The sequence below is a fragment of the Haliotis asinina genome, chromosome 10 (assembly GCF_037392515.1).
Source record: "Haliotis asinina isolate JCU_RB_2024 chromosome 10, JCU_Hal_asi_v2, whole genome shotgun sequence".
In the NCBI taxonomy this organism is placed as follows: Eukaryota; Metazoa; Mollusca; class Gastropoda; order Lepetellida; family Haliotidae; genus Haliotis; species Haliotis asinina.
Window position 1 is genome coordinate 15,042,246 of NC_090289.1, and position 14,409 is coordinate 15,056,654.

General features: G+C 38.9%; 1 protein-coding gene across 1 annotated transcript in view; it reads left to right on the top strand.

The window, feature by feature from the left end:
* The window catches only part of LOC137297936 (uncharacterized), a 41,041-nt gene that overhangs the window by 23,813 nt on the left and 2,819 nt on the right, over nt 1-14,409 (top strand). The gene's annotated exons all lie outside the window — the stretch shown is intronic.

Consider the following 14,409-nt stretch of genomic DNA (forward strand, 5'->3'; position numbering starts at 1 on the left):
ATCATTAAAAAGACGCATATTCTACGATTAGAAACGTGCAAAGTTTTAATTTATTTTGAATGTTTTGGGAATTACGTACCCTCTCAGGAGAACAATAATTTTACAGTGCTTCAATCCCCTCGAGGATACAGCCACTGACAATCTAAGTTGCTAATTTAAACTTCCAATCATAAAAGATTTATCTATTTACAATTCATTTAACACTTCTATTTTTTAAAAAATGCAATAATGAAATGAAAAGTCATATTGTTAAAGAGATCTTTCGTAAACCGTGATTCTTTCATCACAAGGGATACAAAAGGGAGGATCCTCACCTTTCAATAGGTATTCATGAGTATATCTTGTGTGGCCAATACGACACCGGCGCATGATGACTTCTTCAGATCTTGTTTCGACAGTGTATTTTCCGTGATTTGAGTTGTTATTAATTATTATTGTGGTAGTTGTAATTGGCTCACAATATTACAGGTTTTAGTGTTAGTTATTGTGGGTCACATTTCCTACAGAGAATTATTGAAGCGGCACGCCTCTAAGGCAGTACTTTGGAGTTACCCCCTTTGAAAAACATACACACGAGGCCACTACTGTTCTAGAGCATTCCACGTTAGTGGCGATGGTCATATGTGATCGAACTTTCAGGAAATGACTCAATATATATAAATGCTACTTGCCGTGTTGTCGGCGGACACGGACACGTTAACTGGAACATATCTCTCTTCATCCGGCAACGCTTGATCTACAAAACTGCTGCCAGACCGCTGGCTGTGTTACATTCTGCATAACTGTTTCTCTCCCGCACTAAGACTTTGGTGAGTTTGACCGATTGCCTTAGATTTTGTCTCGTATGTATTGTATTTGAAATCGGTATTGTGAAATTGACTTGTGACTTTGTGTAACTTGCTCTCTTTGCTAAATATTACAATATTTGAATGTTTTAGACTTGTCTTTGTTGATTTGGCAGCAAGACCTGTGTTCCCAGGAATGCCTACATGGCTGGGTAACCAACATGAGACGATGTGGTATTGGCCAGTAGAAAGATCGTTATACAATTCAATAATTTCTAATTAAGGTGGATGTTTACAGGAAGGATTTTTAATAACCTGAAGGCAAAAAAGAGTCAGGAAAGATTATATATTGTTTGTACTGAAGGTGGTTTTTAATATATTTTAAGGCTGTTAATATGGCGTTTGGTTCCGATGTAAAAAATTAAGCTGTTATTCGGTAAATGTGAAGAGATTATCCTGGATCCAGTGACAGTGGCACAAGCCATTGCGCCACCATCCTTGGACCCATCTGTAAATAAGACTTTATATGTATTATATTTATATTTAATTGATGATATTCCTGCTTATAGTGTAAATAATTATTTTTAAAAAAATTTATACGTGGTTAATGTTAGGTTAACTTGTGACCTAACCAATTGCCAATGAGGAGAAGAAAGAAGACGGAAAGGAGATACATGTATATGATCTAGGTCATTTCAGACATCAGAAATGAATGATGTAATTCTGTGCCCAAGAGGCGGAACAAGAGAAGGTTTTTTGGTGCACAAATCCTCATACAGGGAATTGAGGGCACAGTTAAAAGCAGTGTTAGACTTGTTCGAAAATAATTTTGAGATATATTGTATAGATAATGTTAGACGACGTTGTGCAAGGGATGTTTCATCTGCCTCGACGTAGAGTCTGTCAACAGGAGAGGTTCTAAAGGTGTTGAATGAACGGCAGGAAAGTTACACGAGAGTCGAAAATTATACCCAAGAACTTGGCCTCCTTGACAATTTTGATGGGAGTGCCATTTAAAAATAGTTCAGCGTTCTTATGCGGTTTGTGGTAACATATGACAGCATAGGCCCAGAAATATTCTATATTTTCAGAAACCGTGGTAACCACATGCCACATGGTCTAGATTTACATGGGATGCATGGATGTATTATTTTCAATGTTTGTACGGCATACTTAAGTATCAGATGCATGTAAGGACACGTGGATCGGGTGGTCACCATGCCTCAATGGTGCATATAGTTGACAAGACTACAGCTATCCCCATCTACATGTAAGTTGATATGAGCTATAGGGGTGCCAAGAAAACCAAAATGTGCCTCCAGCAACAACTTGTCTCAAACAACCTCCAATATAACATACCACAATATAATACTACATAATAATGAGTTCTTTTCTGGTTTTAAAAGAAAAGCTTCTGGTGGCTGAAAGGTTAACTGGAAGAGGTGAGTGAGTGAGAGAGTTTAGGTTTTAGCCTGTTTTAGCACTATTGCAATATTTAGGCTGGGGATACATTGCATACTTGTTAGGAATCGAAACTGGTTCTTGGTTGCAATGAGCGAATGCTTTAACCACAAGGCTACCCCTCCACCCATCTCAAAATATATTTCATGACCGAGAGGCACTGAAACAGTCTATTTTCTAACCCTATTGTGTACTTGGAAACAAATAAATCGTTTATAGGAATCTATAAAATGTCCGTCATTCTATTACAAACGTGCATCACTACCAGTAAAGACAATACTGTTGGCGATTAATAAATTTGTTGTGACTCAAACCCGGTGAACAAAATTTCAGGTCCGATATCTTGACGCAGTTATTTAGTCAACGAGTGTAAAATCCCCTAGTTAGGTTTTAATAGGTAACTAATGTAAACTGCTGAACCTTTGTTCCAAGCGATATATTCGTGTAATCGATACACTGAAGTGAAAAAGAATAAGTGACGTCTTTGTATTCATCGTACTTTCTGACACCACTCAATTTCAACCTAGACGACTACTGACGCATAACATAATATGTAGCACACTGTACAAGATAAGAATATATATCTAGCCATGTACCCGTAATGACTTGGCACCAGACATTTGTTACGATTCACGTGTTTTCATAGCTCTATTGAGTGCTTACAGTCGCCTTCATCTTAATATACAGTAAAATACTTTTATAACGAACTACAAGGGACCACTGAAATTAGTACGTTATATCCGTAGTTCGCTATTCACGAAAATCCAGTTTATTCATGCATGCATTCATTCACACTACGTTCTTTTCATTACAAAGTCAGTAATCCTCCACAGGCGCCTACGTCACTCGTCACTACGCACTCGTCTTTGAATATATCGTATTTTAAAAGTCTCACGAGTATGAAAAGCTCTTGTCCACATTTCCGATGTGTGTGGGAGGCATATAAACAGACCTTTCGAGGGGATGCACTTGCAGTGCCGGAAGTATGCAAACCTAGGTCGTCAGCAACTGGCTTTACGGCCTCCGGCAATCTGACTGGTTAATAATGCAAATTACAACTTCACGTGGGTGAAAAAACTGCAGTGTGTTTTGTACACAAAAGTTTTACCGAAGATTACCGAAGGTCGGAAATGTCGGACACTCCTTTCAACTGTATATTGAAATCAATGCATCTTAAAGATTACCGTATTCACTTGTTAAAGGTGTGAAGAGTGTAAGGTTTCAGTTTAAAACAGCTTGCTATAATATATAATGAATAGATTTCTAGGCAGGAGATAGCCAGTATCCACTGGCGGATAAACGGAATCCGCTGGGGCCATACTGTGAGAAACGTACAAAACTGAAAGTTCAGATAGGCATTATCTTCAGTGTTACAAACAGCATGTCGGCTTTACGTGACTGCAATCGAATCGCCATCGCAAATGTTGAGAGACTATTGAGATAATCGCAAATGATTATCAAAAGAACGATTTACATACTGAAAATGGAGTAAAACTGGGACGTAGCGAAAACAATACTGACCGTTATAGTGAGTGAGTTAATATTTAACGTCACATCGGCAATATTGCAGCCATATCGTGAGTTTTGGCTTTACCGATAAAAATACAAATGAAACAATAGCACATACATTGTAAAAACATGTCAAGTAAAACTAACTAGAATATAACAGAATAGAATGTAAAACTAGTGATTAGACCTAAAACAATGTATCTATAGAAGACAGTACAATATAAAAATCAGCTATAGGTTGCCAACAACTGAAGGTAGATCACCATACTAAGGACCATGGGGACTTACAGTACATTTGCTTCCTGCATGGACCTGACCATTATAAGTTGTAAAAGGACACTATCGTGGTGGGATCAGCTTCAAGCTGCAAGGATCTACATTCTGGGAAAACGTGACACTTGTAGGTAATATTTGTGAAAAATTAGAACACGTTTTTTTGGATTACATTTCAGAGAGTTTCAATACATGATAAAGAGTCTTTGAAGGGCATTTAGAAGTGATATACGTAAGAATGAAGATTTTTATGTATATCAACTTCTTTATTATCAGGACACAACGTTTCGGAGTTAATGCTTACTCCTTCATCAGGTGAATGAGAATGGGGTACAGAGCTATATTTATATGTACAGGTAAACAATAACAAAGTAACAAGTGGAATGAGTTAACAAAAGCTGGAAGCCAGTATAATCAAGCACTGATAGGAAGCCGACAGTTATGATAACAATGATGGAAGCCAATGGTAAGATCATGTTTACATAACACCGATTGGGGATTAAGGACGATGTACATGATTGGGGATTAAGGATGGAAGCCAATGTGATGACATACACATGATTGGATCAGGATAAGGATGATGTACATGATTAGGGATGATGATAAGGATGTACACGGGTGGATTGGCTATATATGTAAACACTATTGAATTACATAGATGGAATGTACACAGATAGATGAAAATAATTTATCAAGTCCCAGGCACTTTTAGGTACACTCCTTGGTGACGGTTGATTGCTGGTGTCTGTCTCCGGATCTCGATGGCCTCTTGTAGTTTCCTTTGGCGCCAGTTGTTGTTGCAAGCCAACAAAACATCAAAAGCGAACAAAAACAAAACAAAACAGAACAAAAAGCTCAGGACAGTGGAATTTCTAATAGAGAACAAATGACAGGTTATCGCCTTGCAAAGTGTTCAGGAACGACAATAGCAATAACCAAATTTCATCTTGCTTATGGGAGCCTTTTCAGCAACGGTGTTCGTGCAGTTGTCAGTCGAAATGATTCAATGGTCCATTATCAGCTAAATATACACAAAGAGAAAAGTTTGATATTTTCACATTGTCGAATGAGAAAAGCACGTATTATCCACAATGGCCATGAAATCCCCGAAAATACTGAAAATACATCTGCGAGAACAATTATCTGGTAAGACGAAAACACAACAATGGCTACCTGTGATTGTTATTTAATAAAGATTACATCATGTTATTCCAAGTACTGTTTTACCATGAAACAAAGCTCTCCAAAGTATGGGGGATACAGGTCGCAGAAAAGACGTCAACATTGTTACTGTCACTTAAAAATGTTCCCAGAAGACACTAGGGTATGTCTTACGGAATGAATGATCAGTACCGGGTGGAGCAGCCACGTACCCGGATGACACTCTCCACCCTACGTCTCATGCCTCGTCGTGCAGAGCTGCTTCCAACTGGAGTAAATTCTGTACTTTGGGGTTCTGTGCCTGGATTCGTCGCCCTATAATGTCCCACACATGCTCCAAAGGGTTCTGATCTGGGTTTAGTGCTGGCCAGGGTAGAGTTGTCACTGCATTGGCCCTAAAGAAAGCCAATACGTCACTTGATCGGTGAGGCCTGGCGTTGTCGTCCATGAACTGGGGAAGAGTGGCAAGTGGATGGTTGTCGAAATGTGGAACAACAACTGGCTGCAGAACGTCGCGGGTGTACTGAGCTCCAGTCAAGTTGCCTCTGATGGTGACCAAATCCAGCTTACAATCACGGGACAGGCATACCCACACCATAACAGAGCCACCCCCATACGTTACAGTCGGCTGAATGTTCCTGGAGGTATAGGCAGTGTTCTTCTATCTCCAAACACGTGTACGCCCACCAGTAACGTGAAGTAAAAATCATCTTTCATTCATTTTCCTCCAGGTCCTCAGATTCCAGTTACGTCTGGCCAAACTCCATGCCAAAAAGTCACGTTCATGGTGGTCTCTTAACAAGGGACGCTTAACGACTCTTCTGGCCTTTAACCCTGCTGCTTTGAGACGGTTTCGAAATGTTCTGGTGCTGATTGGTCGATTTGGTAACCACATTCCTTTCAGCTGAGGACCTTTACTGAAGGGTTCTCGTCGGGTTCTTGCCTGTCTTGTCGTGGTGTTGTGACAAGAGGTCTTCCCGACCTTGGATGGTCCACTGCACTCCCGGTCTGTGCATGCTTCCGGACTAAGCGGCTAACAATGAGTGAGTGAGTGAGTTAATATTTAACGTCACATCGGCAGTACTGCAGCCATATCGTGACGAGAGCATTCTTAAAAAAGGAGTCTATGTATATGATAAAAACCTGTCGACGAAGGACAGTAAAACAACTAGAATATCACAATAAGAAATAAAACCAGCGTTTAAAGTTAAAACTAATATCCCTATTCAGACAATACAATATAAAACATGCTATATAGATCACCAACAACTGAAGGTAGATCACCATACTAGGAGCCATGGGGACTTACAGTACTTCTGCTACCTGCATGGTCCCTAGCTGGATTTACACCATCCCCTCAGCTGCTGGTGATTGTATTAGATTAGCCACAAATTAAAATGACAGAAATACTACGGCTAAAAAAAGGGGAGATCAAATTTGACTTCAAATGTTTTGGGACTTACGTACCCTCTCAGGAGGACAATAATTTTACAGTGCTTTAAACCCCCTCGAGGATACAGCCACTAACAGTTCCTATTTCAAACTTCCAAGCATAAAATATTTATCTATTTACAATTCATTTAGCAAATCTAATTCTTTTAAAAATGCAATAATTAAATGAGAGCTAACATTATTAAAACGATCCTTCAAAGTTCGTGAATTAAAGTATTTATCCCTTGTAATGGAATATTCAATACAGTCTGCTTGACTGTGATTCTTTCATCACAAGGGATACAAAGCGGAGGATTTCACCTTTTAATAGATAATCGTGAGTACACCTCGTATGGCCAATGCGACATCGTCGCATAATGACCTCCTCAAATCTGGACTGACAACCCAAGTAAGTATAACCGATATAATGTTTCATTTCATGTAATTTATTTATACCTACCTGGGTGTCCCACTTCTTCTGCATCAGATCACGGATATAAGATCTGATTGTAGCTTTATAATCTGAGTATGGAATAAGAAGTGGTGTCACAGATTTGTTGAGTGCTGCCCTAGCAGCAAGATCGGCCATTGTGTTACCAGAAATGCCAACGTGACTAGGTAACCAACAAAGGACGATGTCGCACTGGCCAGTAGGAAGAGTATTGTAAAATTCAATAATTTCAGTTAAAAGTGGATGTTTACAAGTAATATTTTTAATAGCCTGAAGGCAAGAAAGAGAGTCGGAATAGATTATGTACTGTTTATGTTTAGGGTGTCTTTGTTTGTATTTAAGAGCCGTTAGTATGGCGTTAGCTTCTGCTGTAAAAATAGAACTATCTGGTAATCTAGAAGATATTGTTCTGGATCCAATAACAGTGGCACAAGTCACTGCGCCACCGTCCTTGGACCCATCTGTAAATAAGGATCTATAATTGTTATATTTATGTTTCAATTGATTATATTCTTGTTTATACTGTAATTCATTAGTTTCTGATTTTTTAAATGTAGTCAATGTTAGGTCAACTTGTGGCCTAACCAAGTGCCAACGAGGAGAAGAAAGAAGACGGGAAGGAGCTATGTTTTCCAGCTCAATGCCGGCTGAAGAAAGAAAGGGTTTAATTCTGTGGCCTAGGGGTGGAACAAAAGAAGACTTCTTATCGTACAAATCCTCATAAAGGGCATTACAAAAACACTTATAGGCAGGGTTAGATTCATTAGAGCATAAGTTAGTAATGTACTGTAAAGCTAACTTTATACGGTGCTGCTCAAGAGATGGTTCATCAGCCTCAACGTAGAGACTGTCAATAGGTGAAGTTCTGAAGGACCCAAGAAAAAGTCTTAGGCCTTTGTGGTGGACAGAATCAAGAAGTTTAAGATTGCTTTTGCAGGCCCCACCATATACGATGGAGCCATAATCAAGTTTTGAAGAGACCAGTGATCGATATAGGTGTAGGAGGGTCGCTTGATCCCCTCCCCACTTTGAGTTGGAAACAACTTTCAACAAGTCAAGAGCCTTCAGGCCTTCCTTATGTGGCTTATATTTTCTACAAAAATGTATACAATTAGTTTTGGATTTAAAAAAGTTAAAGCCGTTTCGAAGACACCATTTATTTATTTTGTTTAAACACAGCTGCAGTTGGTGTTCAATATAATGCATATTTTTCCCACGGCAAGAAATATTAAAATCATCCACAGACAACGATCCATCAATTGAATCATTTAAAACTTTTGATAAACTATTTATCTTTATACTAAAACGTGAGACAAACAAAATACTGCCTTGTGGAACACCCTGATCCTGATTGTAATGACCAGACAGGGTAGAACCCACGCGGACTTGAAATTGTCTGTTATTTGAAAAGTTGGCTATGAATTCAGGCAAACGACCTCGCAACCCGAAGTCATGTAAATCTCTCAAAATGCCATATTTCCAGGTTGTGGCATATGCTTTCTCAAGATAAAAAATGATAGACACAGCGTGTTGTTTATTAATCAGCGCGTTTTTCACAAATGATTCCAAACGCACTAAGTGACCAACAGTACTTCTGCTTTTACGGAAACCACATTGTATATCTGTGATAAGGTTATTAGTTTCCAAGTACCAAACAAGTCGATTATTTATCGTGCGTTCCATGGTCTTGCAAACACAGCTAGTTAGTGAAATAGGTCGATAATTGGACGGATCAGCATGATCACGTCCAGGTTTAGGTATTTATTACTTTGGCATCTCGCCATGAAGAAGGAAATACCGCGCTATGTAGAAGGAAACGCCGCGCTTTAGCATTTAAAATTTTGAATTATTTAAATTTTGCACCATGGGATGGCGACGGAAATAATGTTCTGCTTTTTTCCATGCCTTCCTAGCTTGTTTGTTTTCATGGTTAAACCATGGTTTCCGGATATGTGGAACTGCTGAGGAATTTGGTACACATTCATCAGCTATGGAATTCAATTCATCGGAAAAGCATTGAATAGCATCAGGAACATCAATAAAAAGTTCAGGTTTAAGTTTGTCGAGACACAATTTTTCATATAAATGCCAGTTAGCCTTTTTAAAATTCCATCTTGAAGATGGAGGAACATCAGATGGGGTTACAGATTTCAATATAGCAGGAAAATGGTCACTTCCACAAAGATCATCGTGGACTGACCAATCATATTCATTTAGCACGTTGGAGTCAGTTATTGACAAATCAAGAGCAGAATATGTTCCTGTACAAGGATGTAAATACGTGCCCGTACCATCATTGAATATATATAAATCATTATTTAAAATAAAATCCTCTAGAATTTTACCTTTTGTGTTTGTAGTCGCACTCCCCCAGAGTGGGTTGTGGCCATTCAAATCACCCACGAGTGCACATGGTTTCGGTAGTTCATCATAGAGAGGTGAAGATCGATATAAGCCAGAAGGAGAGTCGATGATGGCGGAATGTACAATGAACACAGAGTAAGTGTAATGTTCAAAGTAAGGCACATAGCAACTGCTTGGAGATTTGTTCTGAGCGTCACAGTGCTGTGGATAACGCCATGTCTTACAAGAATGGAGGATCCACCAGTGGCTTTATCACCTGGGGGAGAATAACAATGATATGTGTTGAACTGACGTACGTTTATAGAATCTGTTTGCTTAAGACACGTTTCTCGTAAACAGATCACAGATGGTTGAAGATCCTGGTCTAGTAGATGCAGATCATGAATTTTAAGGCCTCTGCAGTTCCACTGCAGAATGATTGAAGAAACTATTTTTTCGGAGGATGTATTGGGGATCTACCCCTTGCCTTTCTAGAGGGCGACAAGCTATGTGCCCTGTGGGGGATGTTTTCGGACACATCCATGTCCTACAACGATCGAAATTTGTTAAACAGCTGGATTTTGTTTGTTGAACCTTTCGAGGCTCTACCACTTTTACATTTTTGTGAAGATCAGATTTAGATTGTGACTGGGATTTAGATGCCTTAGATATAGATGCATCCTGAATACGGGATGACTCTGGAAGTACTTCCGTGGTCTGAGTGGATATTTCAGGTGACAGAATCTGAGGGGAATCGGTATTTATCCATGTCCAGTTGGTTTGACAGCTTCTATTATAGACATTTTGGTTATTTTGGCTGTATGAGATGGTGATCGAGATACGGAAGCATACGTTTCCGTGAGTTCAGATTTTTGCACTTGTTTTTTGGCTTCAGCAGAACTTATGTCATGTGTAAATTTTATTTTGTTGATTTCCATTTGCTGTTTCCAAATGGGACACTCCTTTGAGAAAGATGAGTGATTTCCTTCACAACTGGTACAATTTTTGAAAGTGCTGTTGCAGTCATCCGTCGTGTGAGTTTTTTCGCTACAGTGAGCACATGTAACAGATGATTTACATGTATTGACACCATGGCCGTATCTTTGGCATTTAAAGCATCTTAAAGGATTAGGAATGCAAGTATCCACATTGATGTTACAGTAGCCAGCAAGGCCGGGCGGGACAACTTAGGAATGGCCAGCGAGTCCTAACTTGACATACAGAAGGGAGCAAGCTACAAAGACATATTTTATATCATTGGAAAGATCTCGAAGAGATGAACACGAAAAGTTCATTTGCCAGTGTGTTCACGTGTTAATAAGCTCACAAATTGGCTCTGAAAATGCATTTCTGCAGAAATTTCTGGCAGAAATTTTTTTACCCGCAGAAATTTTTTTTCCGCAGAAATTTCTGGCAGAAATTTTTTTCCCGCAGAAATTTCTAGCAGAATTTTTTTATTTCACTACCAGAATTATCTTAATTTAACAAAATTAGAGAGTATAAGTAATGATACTGCTGCATGAGTGGTAGTTTCATGTTTATTCCAAGTAATAAGCACTTAGCGTGATCAACGGATCTGATATTTTTGTTTGATACTAGAATTATCTTAGTTGAATAAGATTAAACACAATCGTTAAATAATTTAATATAGACTTTCTTTAAATGGTGTCGTTTTCCCTGTTTAAAGCCTATTAGTACCAGTACCAGTATTGGATTGCATTTTCTAATCTCAATAAGCCTACATTGTTTTTGCATGCGACATGGGTTGAAGGCGAATAGAGACAAAACCGGACATATACTACATACATACAATATAATAACAATGCAACACGTGTGAGCCATAATTTGAATTCATCAACATGCCCGAAAAGACCAGCGTACCAGATGAGATGATAAACAATACCTATGTGACAATGCATCAGTGTTCAAAGTGTCAATACCCGCGAAAATGTAATTGCCTCTTTGAAACAATGATTTTTGCCGAAGTGGCCACCGAGTTTTCACACCTGTTAATCCCATTCAAGAATGACTAATGTGGTACAATATCCCCTTTATATTTGTTATTCCTACCTTTTTTTAACCAAGACCCTAGTCAGTGAATTATCGTCCCATCATGACAGAAGCTAGTGAGATAACTTGATTGGTGTGTTTTCGCAACAAAGGCCAGTGTTTGAAATGTTAAATTGTATAAATGTGTCTGTGATGATGGCAGTTTATATCACTGTTCTAGTGTACCGTCGGCATATTATCAGTTACATGTTTTTAAACAGGAATAGTAAGAACTATGTTGGTGGATTCGTGGATTCGTGGATTCGTGCAAAATACAGCGTTAAACAATAATATTCCAATCATTATGATTCATCCATCCACTTCTAAGCACACACAATAGAAGAAGTTGTTATCCATAAATATTATATATTGCAATGTTGGGTTTTGTACATACAGACCTTGATACTGACAATCTCAGTTTGCACTCAGTTCCGTCCGACCCAGTCATCCGGGAAAATGGAGGTAGTTTGTTTGCAACCCACAGACGTAATAACATGTCATGTGTACAGGAATCGCACCTGCCTGTCTGTCTAATTACATACTGTGACAGAGACAGACCCCAGGTGCACGAGCCATAAATCAGTGTAGTTTGTTTACGGTGTATAGCCTGATAGGTGTTGAGTTGGTAAATGATTGAAGCTAAGTACTGCATATTGTCATTAGCAGACAAGCAGAGTGACAGGTGACAATAAACAGACGTTGTGCTTTGTCTATGACATAGACTGCTTGTCACAATCAATGTATTCTTTGTTTCCATATACATGATTTAAAACATTTCAGTTTTCAAACTGAACTATGAAATTAGCATTTCTAATACTATACATTTTTTTTCAAAAGCATGGGTTGCAAATATGCAGGTACTGTACCAGTGTATTGTTATTATTGCCGAACCAGGATGCTTCTAACCACAAGAAACATCTCTTGTTCTCCCACTTCGACCGCAACGATAATCTTGCACACATCACTTGTGTTTATACGAGTTCAAGTTGGCTTTCCGGTTCAAAATAATCACTGCACATGTGCTATGGGTGGTGAAACCACTTTTCCCCCCTGCGCTGGGGAAGCGTTTTTTCAATCGCGTTATTTTCAACTTCATAACTTTATTTTGCATTTTTGATAATTTGTTACCGAACCGATTCAGAATCTGCAAAGAACTGTTTTGTGTTGCATGTGACCTTGAACCGACAAGACGTACTGGATATACTCTATAAAACGTCTATTGTCCATGCAGCACCAACTGGCATTGTTTCGCTGTATTTCCCCAGTGGCCGCTCTCTGGCTTGCGCAATTATTAACCGCGGTGTCCACTCAAGGCCAACCGAACCGGAACGATGACCGCTTATAGAGACAACCTGATAAACCACGTTAACAGGTGTGAATACTCGGTGGCCACTCCGGCATAAATTATTGTTTCAACGAGGAAATTACATTTTCGCGGGCATTGTCACTTTGAACACTGATGCATTGTTTATCATCTCATCTGGTACGCTGGTCTTTACGGGCATGTTGATGAATTCAAATTATGGCTCACACGTGTTACATTGTTATTATATTGTATGTATGTAGTATATGTCCGGTTTTGTCTCTATTCGCCCTCAACCCATGTCGCATACAAAAACAATGTAGGCTTATTGGGATTAGAAAATGCACCCCGATACTGTTAAATTAATCTTGCACGACGTGAATCCACTAAGAAGTTACAACTGTGTTATGATGAAACGGATGGGAATAATGCATAAGCCTTTTAAATTGTAAAAGCTATAATGAAATACGGTTAAATTCACACTGTAAAATTCTCGGTTGTCTGGTACTAATAGGCTTTAAACAGGGAAAACGACACCATTTAAAGAAAGTCTATATTAAATTATTTAACGATTGTGTTTAATCTTATTCAACTAAGATAATTCTAGTATCGAAACAAAAATATCAGATCCGTTGATCACGCTAAGTGCTTATTACTTGGAATAAACATGAAACTACCACTCATGCAGCAGTATCATTACTTATACTCTCTAATTTTGTTAATTTAAGATAATTCTGGTAGTGAAATAAAAAAAATCTGCCAGAAATTTCTGCGGGAAAAAAAATTTCTGCCAGAAATTTCTGCAGAAATGCATTTTCAGAGCCAATTTGTGAGCTTATTAACACGTGAACACACTGGCAAATGAACTTTCGTGTTCATCTCTTCGAGATCTTTCCAATGATATAAAATATGTCTTTGTAGCTTGCTCCCTTCTGTATGTCAAGTTAGGACTCGCTGGCCATTCCTAAGTTGTCCCGCCCGGCCTTCAGCCTTTAAAGATTTTGGAGCAATCGGACACGAAAGGTATGTGTTTGTTTGTAGAGATTCATTATTTCTACGAGTTTTGAATCGCTTAACATAAGTGACTCCTTGATCCTTCATTTCTGACACAATATCGAATTGTGTCATGTCAGCAAACAAGTGATCACGGTCACTATTCCTTTACTGGTGTTCAAGGTTCTGTGTGCCAACACAGGAATGTTCACAAACGATTCAATCGCCATCAGGCTCGTGGCTTGCCGCCGTTTACTGCATTCAACAAGTAACGCACCTGAACGCAAGCGTCTGATGTTTTTTACTTCACCCGCAATTCCTTGTATTCCCTTAGATACGGCAAAAGGGTTCAGTTTCAATGGTGTCTTATCCAGAGTCTCAATTACGATAAAGCGCGGCAAGTAGTCAATTGATTTAGTGGATCTGTGTTCAGTATTTTCAGAATCAATGTCAAGTGGACGTTTTGTCTTTTTGGTAGGCGTTTGATATTCCATGGTTAGTCTTTATTGGTTCATCATCCGGGTTCCCCATCCACCGCGGAGTATCACAAGGACAATGCTAAAAAGAAGCGGATCTCCAGCTTGCAGCACCAAGGATACCCGGATGATATACTCCAGCAGAAAAATGAAAGTTTAATCATTCCACCTGAC